The sequence below is a fragment of the Pleurodeles waltl genome, chromosome 9, assembly GCF_031143425.1.
Source record: "Pleurodeles waltl isolate 20211129_DDA chromosome 9, aPleWal1.hap1.20221129, whole genome shotgun sequence".
Classification (NCBI taxonomy): domain Eukaryota; kingdom Metazoa; phylum Chordata; class Amphibia; order Caudata; family Salamandridae; genus Pleurodeles; species Pleurodeles waltl.
Window position 1 is genome coordinate 1,190,409,901 of NC_090448.1, and position 8,927 is coordinate 1,190,418,827.

At 53.9% G+C, this 8,927-nt stretch overlaps 1 protein-coding gene across 1 annotated transcript in view; it reads right to left on the reverse strand.

The window, feature by feature from the left end:
* Window positions 1–8,565, reverse strand: part of KATNBL1 (katanin regulatory subunit B1 like 1) — an 86,332-nt gene extending 77,767 nt beyond the window's left edge. The window contains exon 1 of the mRNA XM_069209153.1: window positions 8,464–8,565. The gene's annotated coding sequence lies outside the window, so the exon portion shown is untranslated. The remainder of the gene's footprint in view (window positions 1–8,463) is intronic.
* Between the last annotated feature and the right edge of the window lie 362 nt (window positions 8,566–8,927).

Sequence of the window (8,927 nt, forward strand, 5' to 3'; positions counted from 1 at the left end):
CTCTTATGTGCTATCACACTACTTCCCCATCACCCAACTCGCAAATCTCAGCAAAATTGCTTTATCGTCAAACAGTATAATGAGATCAAAAGCAACGGCCTTATCCAAGAGTATGAATTTTGATGCAGGTCGAAGAGGAACAATTCTTCAAGTGGTCGACAATGCACATCTGATTACAGACAACAGCAACATGGTCTCCTTGTACTGGTCAACCTCTCGGCCACTTTCGACGACTTATTTAGGATCCTGCATTGGACAGTGCGTTTCAACAGTATCATTCTGCAGCGTTTCAAGGTGTACCTGGACTAGAGCGCAGTTTGTCTCGGTAAGCGATTCACAGTCCAATCACATCTCAAACAAGTAACATCCTTGACAGTCCCTCTCCGTCTCCAGCGATCTTGAATATCTGCATATGAACCGGTAAAAAGCATTTGCTACGCAAGGCGCCAGAGATTAACTAATACAAGGACGATACTTAATTTGACATGAAGGTCTCACCTGAAAACTTCACAATCATCTAAGGAACTGCCTCACCACAATATCAAGGCATACTTTGAGCCCAACCCCTTGAACCCCGAGTGTGGTGTCTTGGAACTGGGACTGCGGGGTCATTTTATGACTGACTGCGGAGCCTTGGCAATCTGTATGTTTCTGGTGGACAACATCTAGGGTAGCAGGCATTTGTTAGGTCCCATATAATACAGCTTGCTGTGTTTCTTCGTTTTAACACTGTCGACGAGTGATCAAGCACAGGATCCAAAGCACGTACGGAGTAAATCACATCTGGAGAGAGCGGCTGCAGACAGTAGCAATGAAAGCGAGTGGTAGCAGTTCATGCACTTCAATAAGGTGGAGGCGTGTAAAGGCAATGCTCTTCTGTGAGCAGCAGGAGAAAGGAGTACGGCTCAAACAAGTGATAAAGGAAAGCGTGTGATGTCACCAAACTGTCTGTGCCACCATCACTATGTATGATCCACCTCAAGCCTGGGTAGAAGAGCACAAGCTGAGCATGTACAAAGGGAATTGCAACAATCAAACAACTAGAGCCTAAAACGGTCAGCCTTGTGACAAGTGTGGCACCTCCACATCTACACGAGCACCAGATTGGAAGTACCTGGTGATGCAGCACCTGAGGAGGGATCTCAGGACAGGTACATTGGTGGTGTCTTTGTGATAAAGCTTAGGAGTCAGTGCAACAGAGCCCATAACCAGACACCAGCCCGTAACCAGACACCAGCCCGTAACCAGACACCAGCCCGTAACCAGACACCAGCCCGTAACCAGACACCAGCGAGTCCGCCCTCACCAATAATCTATTTCCTTTGCATCTCACTCTTCTGAACAGTGCCTAGGTACCTTGAAGTTCTATCCCTGGTCTACAAATACTTACTACACATCCAGGAACACAAGGAGTCTTGACGCTTGATCAGGTGACATTTAACAATCCCAGCAGTTCAGAGAGACAATGCACAATCACTGACAAATTACACCAATAAAATGTTGTTGAAAAAACAATTCTGGCAAAATTGGAACCGTGCAGAAATTAGAAGGGTAATCCTTTACTGCATACCAAAGAAGGGTGTGTTGGGCAATGAAAAATGTAAATAATAAACTCATCCCAAGCCTAAATCCTACTACCATAAACTCCCAATTAAAACTTCTGGATTCTTCCCTACTCCACCCCTCCATTACACCAGTCAATCCAACTAACAAACTCACATATCCGCGGCTCCAATTAACTCATAATAATACTAATACTGTAATCATAATTCCCTATACTAATCCACCACTAATTCCTTTTGGGTTCTGGAGTATCGTGCAACTCGCCGAAAAGCGCTTCGCCTCCTTGTCAGGGGTAGTAAGCGCTATACAAATACTATTACCATATAATCAGAAATGTAAAGACAAGAGGTAAAAACAAATTTACACGTGCAGAAAAAGGATTTGGAAGCAAAGAGTTCGACTCTGAAAATGAAGACAAAAGTAATCCTACGTCAGGACCAGATCCTCCAACTATGCATCTCGATCTTTGATGCAAATGTAAACATTACAACAAATAAAACCACATTTCCCATGACCACCGCTGACCTCAACATGGAAACATTCGCCAATTCCAATCACACCTAGTCCCCCAAGTCATAGGGAAACCAAGGGACTGCCTCTTTCTTTGCTGAAGTTGGCGACCAGGATCTGTTGGCGAATGTGCATTATGCGTTTCCCTGGCCTCTGATGATCGCGAGGGTGCCGACTTATGTGAAGCAGTAGACGATTAAACTGATTCTAGTCATTTCAATTTGGAGAGTGCAGCCTTGGTTCCCAGGTCTGTTTGAACTATCCTGCGATTGTCCGATTAAGCTGCTCATTTTCCACAAACTTCTCACAAACCCATTGGGATTTCAGCATCTCTTGGTCTCGGCAACTCTCCCTTATGGCCTGCAGGGTTTCAGAAAACACTGAACATGCCTGCCATTTTATACATCAGGCAATTTTAGTCAGTAAATACCAGTAAAAGACATTCTTCTTCCTGATGGAGAATGGTTGGATGGGCAACACGAAGTGTCTAGCCCCTAGACACAAATTTGCCTGTTGTGGTGAATTTCTGTTCACAGCTGGCAAATAACTGAATGACTTACACCTCAGTATGTAATTTTCACTCTGCAATTCTGGCTGGACATCATGTAATACATGGTAAGCTGGTGGGTGAAAACACCCTTTTGTGTGTAAACAGATGAGGGGTATTAGAACGGCTCATGCTCCTAGGCCCAGATACACGGTGTTGATGGGATGTTAATCTAGTCCTACAATTGTTTGGGCTGAGTAATGAGGATTTATCCAGGAAACCGTTGCCAGACGAATTACTAGTTTTGTTATATCTGATTTTCTGTAGGTAGGTTCAGACATTCAGGTTTTTGACTTAACAGGTAGAGCATTTTTTTCAAATGAAGTATCCTGTACGAAATGTCTTAAGACAAATTCCTGCTGTGCATCTTACCCAATATTTCAAGACAACTGTAAATCGTGTGGTGTGCACGGTTTGAAGTTATAATAGAGACATACCAGGGAATTACGACAGGATGTTGGTGGCAGTTTACTTATTGCCTTACAGAAACCAGATAAGCCACCATTCGCAGCCACGTTGGGTTGCCTGAGGATGGAATACATTTGTCTAAATTTGGATCTTACTTGAGAGAGGGGGCATGGCTTCAAAGGCTTATTCCTTTGGATCTCGACTGGAAGATATTATGCGGCTGACAGATTGGTATGAATGAATGTTTAGAATATTTCAATATAAACCAATTGTAGAGCTTGCTTCTGTTGTTTTGGGGAAACTGTAAACAAGCATTATTGGAACCTTTAGTTCAGACACAGAACATAAAATATTCTAGCTTTCGTGTTAAGAATTTCCAATTTGCTTAAGGACACGGGGCAAGGATTATCCCACCCAGTCTGAATTATCTATATTCTTCATCTCAATCTATGTTTATCTGACAACTCCAGCGGTTGACCCTTCCTTGTATCGTTTGAGACCGGAGTTGTAAAAAGAGGTAAAACAAAAACCATCTATGGAACCTAGAATGATTCTAATGCACCAGTGATAAGTAAATAAGGAAGAGATTTATGAAAACGAAGAAGCAGTTCAATTATTTTTTGAATTTCTCTCCATGGTAAACTACTAAGCAGAATGTGGTGGTTCTCTCTCCCCGAGTTACGTAGCAGGTAATCTTCCCAAACTCCACATCTGGCTTCCAACCATCTCATACGGCTGTTACTACTGCCTCAGCGCAGACCATCAGACTAAGCCTTCGTCACTTCTCCCCCATGATCGATCGAAGACCCGACACAGGCTGTGTCCCACACACGTGAATCTGCTGCCATCTGTGCCCCAACACCATTCCCTGAACACAGGGCCAGGTTCACATGCTCTGTCCTATCAGAAATGAAAAGCTCACTGGTGAGAATTGCATCTCAGTAGATAACATAAACTGTCACTTAACCAGGATTTTAGCATGTTTTGTGTATATCTTAGTTGCTTGCTGTAATCCTCTGATGAGGAATCAACTTTATTCTCAATAAATCAATGATGCTAAGTGCTTTCAGAGGTGTAAACAAATGTTCTACAAAAAGTGAATTTTTAAAACTGAGCTCCCGGCACTTGAACTTCATGTGTGGACCATCATGACCCGGAACAAAATAGAGAAACTATGTTTGGTCTAAAGGAAAGGTTTAGTTCAAACATCTGGCAAACCACAGCCAGATTGACTTAGTATCAGTAAAAATCATCACAGTCCCAAATGTAGTGGATTCCGTTATAAGTGCATCACATAAGCTTCCATCATAAATGATATCCGGGATATATTAAAGGCGGTACGTGGGAACCACAGGAGGAGAGAAGTAAATTAAATAGAGCAAAAGGGAAGGTCTAGGAAGTGATTATGACTAAGTCTAGCATCTGGAAGCAGAGTGATTGATTTAAAGGTGAGTTCTGAAGCCTTTCTGTAAAACGGGGGCCGAGGCTCTGAGCTCACAGGGGAGGGCATTCCTCCCTCTCAGAAGAGACAGCGTTCATCTGTCTCACGGGAGAGAGCACTCCTCTAAAGCGGTGCCAGCAGGAGGGTAGTGCGCGGTTTAAGTAAGGGGGTCCTGAGTTTGCCTACATTTGCATGTGAAGGGGAAGAAGCTTCTTTCACTTACTGTCCAGGAAGTATTTATACAGTAAAATGCGATACAAAGTGTGTTTATGCAAAACAGAATATGTCTCTTCTGTCAAAACTACCCACGTTTTAAAAGTGACTTCCCTCATCTCGAACTATTTAGGCTGAGGATAATAACGATTAAGAGATAAATATTTTCTTGCCAAACTATGGAAGTCAGTGGCCTGATGTGAAAACCTTGCTAGGGAGCCCTGCTGCAGCAAGTGCGCTGGACTCAAGGTGAGCTGGAGAGATGGGTCTGAGAGCAACAAGCTGTGGCCGTCAGCAGCAGGGGATGGTCTGGAGTGGTGCCAGGGGCAGAGGGGCTCAACCGACATAAGTCTCCGATAAGGGGGGGAAAGAGAGAGTTGGGGGCGGGGGCACCTCAGCAAGAAGACCCACTAGGAAGCAAGAGGTGGCGTTTATATAGAGGGAGATAGTCGTGATCTGACACCAGTGGAGAGACAGAGAGAGGGTGCTGTGGTAGGCAGGCAGCAGTCTGTAGGGAACTGGAGGGAGGGCGCTGACAGATGGGGGGCAGTGGAGAGCTGACACCAGGGGGTGGGGCAGTGGAGAGCTGACACCAGTTTGGGGGGGTAGGGGTGAGCTGACACCAGTTTGGGGGGGGGGGTAGGGGTGAGCTGACACCAGTGTGTGGGGGGGGGGGGGGGTTAGTGGTGAGCTCACACCAGTGTGTGGGGGGGGGGTTTAGTGGTGAGCTGACACCAGTGTGTGGGGGGGGGGGGGGTTAGTGGTGAGCTCACACCAGTGTGTGGGGGGGGGGTTAGTGGTGAGCTGACACCAGGGGGTGGGGCAGTGGTGAGCTGACACCAGTTTGGGGGGGTAGGGGTGAGCTGACACCAGTTTGGGGGGGTAGGGGTGAGCTGACACCAGTTTTTGGGGGGGGGGGGTTAGTGGTGAGCTGACACCAGTGTGGGGGGGTGGTTTAGTGGTGAGCTGACACCAGTGTGGGGGGGGGTTTAGTGGTGAGCCGACACCAGTGGGGGGGGGGTAGGGGTGAGCTGACACCAGTGGGGGGGGGGGGTAGGGGTGAGCTGACACCAGTGGGGGGGGGTAGGGGTGAGCTGACACCAGTGGGGGGGGGTAGGGGTGAGCTGACACCAGTGGGAGGGGGGTGAGCTGACACCAGGGGGGGGGGTTTAGTGGTGAGCTGACACCAGTGGGGGGGGTAGGGGTGAGCTGACACCAGTGGGGGGGGGTAGGGGTGAGCTGACACCAGTGGGGGGGGTAGGGGTGAGCTGACACCAGTGGGGGGGGTAGGGGTGAGCTGACACCAGTGGGAGGGGGGTAGGGGTGAGCTGACACCAGTGGGAGGGGGGTAGGGGTGAGCTGACACCAGTGGGGGGGTAGGGGTGAGCTGACACCAGTGGGAGGGGGGTAGGGGTGAGCTGACACTAGTGGGAGGGGGGTAGGGGTGAGCTGACACCAGTGGGGGGGGGTAGGGGTGAGCTGACACCAGTGGGGGGGGTAGGGGTGAGCTGACACCAGTGGGGGGGGTAGGGGTGAGCTGACACCAGTGGGGGGGGTAGGGGTGAGCTGACACCAGTGGGGGGGGTAGGGGTGAGCTGACACCAGTGGGGGGGGTAGGGGTGAGCTGACACCAGTGGGGGGGGTAGGGGTGAGCTGACACCAGTGGGAGGGGGGGTAGGGGTGAGCTGACACCAGTGGGAGGGGGGTAGGGGTGAGCTGACACCAGTGGGGGGGGGGTAGGGGTGAGCTGACACCAGTGGGAGGGGGGTAGGGGTGAGCTGACACCGGGGGGGGGGGGGGGGGGGGTTAGTGGTGAGCTGACAGCGGGGGGGGGGGGGGTTAGTGGTGAGCTGACAGCAGGGGAGGGGAGTGGTGAACTGAGGGGAGTGGTGCGCTGACACCAGTGGGGGGGGGGGGGGGGGGGGGGGGGTAGGGGTGAGCTGACACGGGGGGGGGGGGGGTTAGTGGTGAGCCGACACCAGTGGGAGGGGGGGAGGGGTGAGCTGACACCAGTGGGAGGGGGGGAGGGGTGAGCTGACACCAGTGGGAGGGGGGGAGGGGTGAGCTGACACCGGGGGGGGGGGGGGGGGGTTAGTGGTGAGCTGACAGCAGGGGAGGAGAGGGGAGTGGTGAACTGAGGGGAGTGGTGCGCTGACACCATTGGGGGGTGGGGGGGGTAGGGGTGAGCTGACACCGGGGGGGGGGGGGGGGGGGGGGGTTAGTGGTGAGCCGACACCAGTGGGAGGGGGGGTAGTGGTGAGCTGACACCAGTGGGGGGGGGAGGGGTGAGCTGACACCAGGGGGGGGAGGGGTGAGCTGACACCAGGGGGGGGGGGGTAGGGGTGAGCTGACACCAGGGGGGGGGGGGGGTAGGGGTGAGCTGACACCAGTGTGGGGGGGGTTTAGTGGTGAGCTGACACCAGTGGGGGGGGGGTAGGGGTGAGCTGACACCAGTGGGAGGGGGGTAGGGGTGAGCTGACACCAGTGGGGGGGGGGGGGTAGGGGTGAGCTGACACCGGGGGAGGGGGGGTAGGGATGAGCTGACACCGGGGGGGGGGGGGGGTAGGGATGAGCTGACACCGGGGGGGGGGGGGGGGGGTTAGGGGTGAGCTGACACCAGTGGGAGGGGGGGAGGGGTGAGCTGACACCAGTGGGAGGGGGGGAGGGGTGAGCTGACACCAGTGGGAGGGGGGGAGGGGTGAGCTGACACCAGTGGGGAGGGGGGTAGGGGTGAGCTGACACCAGTGGGGGAGGGGGGGGTAGTGGTGAGCTGACACCAGTGGGAGGGGGGGTAGTGGTGAGCTGACACCAGTGGGGGGGGGGGGGGGAGGGGGGTAGGGGTGAGCTGACACCGGGGGGGGGGGGGTTAGTGGTGAGCTGACACCAGTGGGAGGGGGGGAGGGGTGAGCTGACACCAGTGTGGGGGGGGTTTAGTGGTGAGCTGACACCAGTGGGGGAGGGGGGGTAGTGGTGAGCTGACACCAGTGGGAGGGGGGTAGTGGTGAGCTGACACCGGGGGGGGGGGGGGTAGGGGTGAGCTGACACCAGTGGGGGGGGGGGGGGTAGGGGTGAGCTGACACCAGTGGGAGGGGGGGAGGGGGGTAGGGGTGAGCTGACACCAGTGGGAGGGGGGTAGTGGTGAGCTGACACCAGTGGGGGGGGGGGGTTAGTGGTGAGCTGACACCAGTGGGGGGGGGGGGGGGTAGGGGTGAGCTGACACCGGGGGAGGGGGGGTAGGGATGAGCTGACACCGGGGGGGGGGGGGGGGTTAGGGGTGAGCTGACACCAGTGGGAGGGGGGGAGGGGTGAGCTGACACCAGTGGGAGGGGGGGAGGGGTGAGCTGACACCAGTGGGAGGGGGGGAGGGGTGAGCTGACACCAGTGGGGAGGGGGGTAGGGGTGAGCTGACACCAGTGGGAGGGGGGTAGTGGTGAGCTGACACCAGTGGGGGGGAGGGGGGTAGGGGTGAGCTGACACCAGTGGGGGGGGGTAGGGGTGAGCTGACACGGGGGGGGGGGGGGTAGTGGTGAGCTGACACCGGGGGGGGGGGGGTTAGTGGTGAGCTGACACCGGGGGGGGGGGGGGTTAGTGGTGAGCTGACACCGGGGGGGGGGGGTTAGTGGTGAGCTGACAGCAGGGGAGGAGAGGGGAGTGGTGAACTGAGGGGAGTGGTGCGCTGACACGAGGTGGGCTCTCCGCAGGTTCACCACTGGTCCCTGGAGTGAGTCCCCCTGAACACACTGACAAGTCCCCCCCCCTACCTCCCAGGGGACTTACTCACCGGCTCATGGTCCCCGTAAGCGCTTCTCTCGCCCTACTTCCGGTCCCGGCCCATCACACCTACTTCCGGTCACGTGAGCTGAACCAGCGGATGCGCCTCGCCGGCGGCGCGTTCCAAGCCTCGATCCGGACCTGAATTGGAAATGTGGTAGCAGGGCGCAAGCGGTGCTTTAAGTAATGTGCTTCTTATGTGCCGCAGGCCCGAGTCACAAAAAGAGGTGGCCACTGCGGCTAGTTATGAATAAACCCTTAAAATTTAAATAAACGAGATTTTGCGTGCCAAGCCTCGCTCCGGTTTCACAGTCAAACTTTGTAAATCCTTCGGCTGAGGGGGGGAGGGGTGTTTGAATTCTGCGTTGCAAGCCTCGTTTCAAGATTCGCCCGAACCTCGCGGCTCCGGACGGTGTGTGCGTTTCAGGCCTCGTGTTGAAAATGCTGGTTCCTATGGCCTTATAAGTTGTTGCT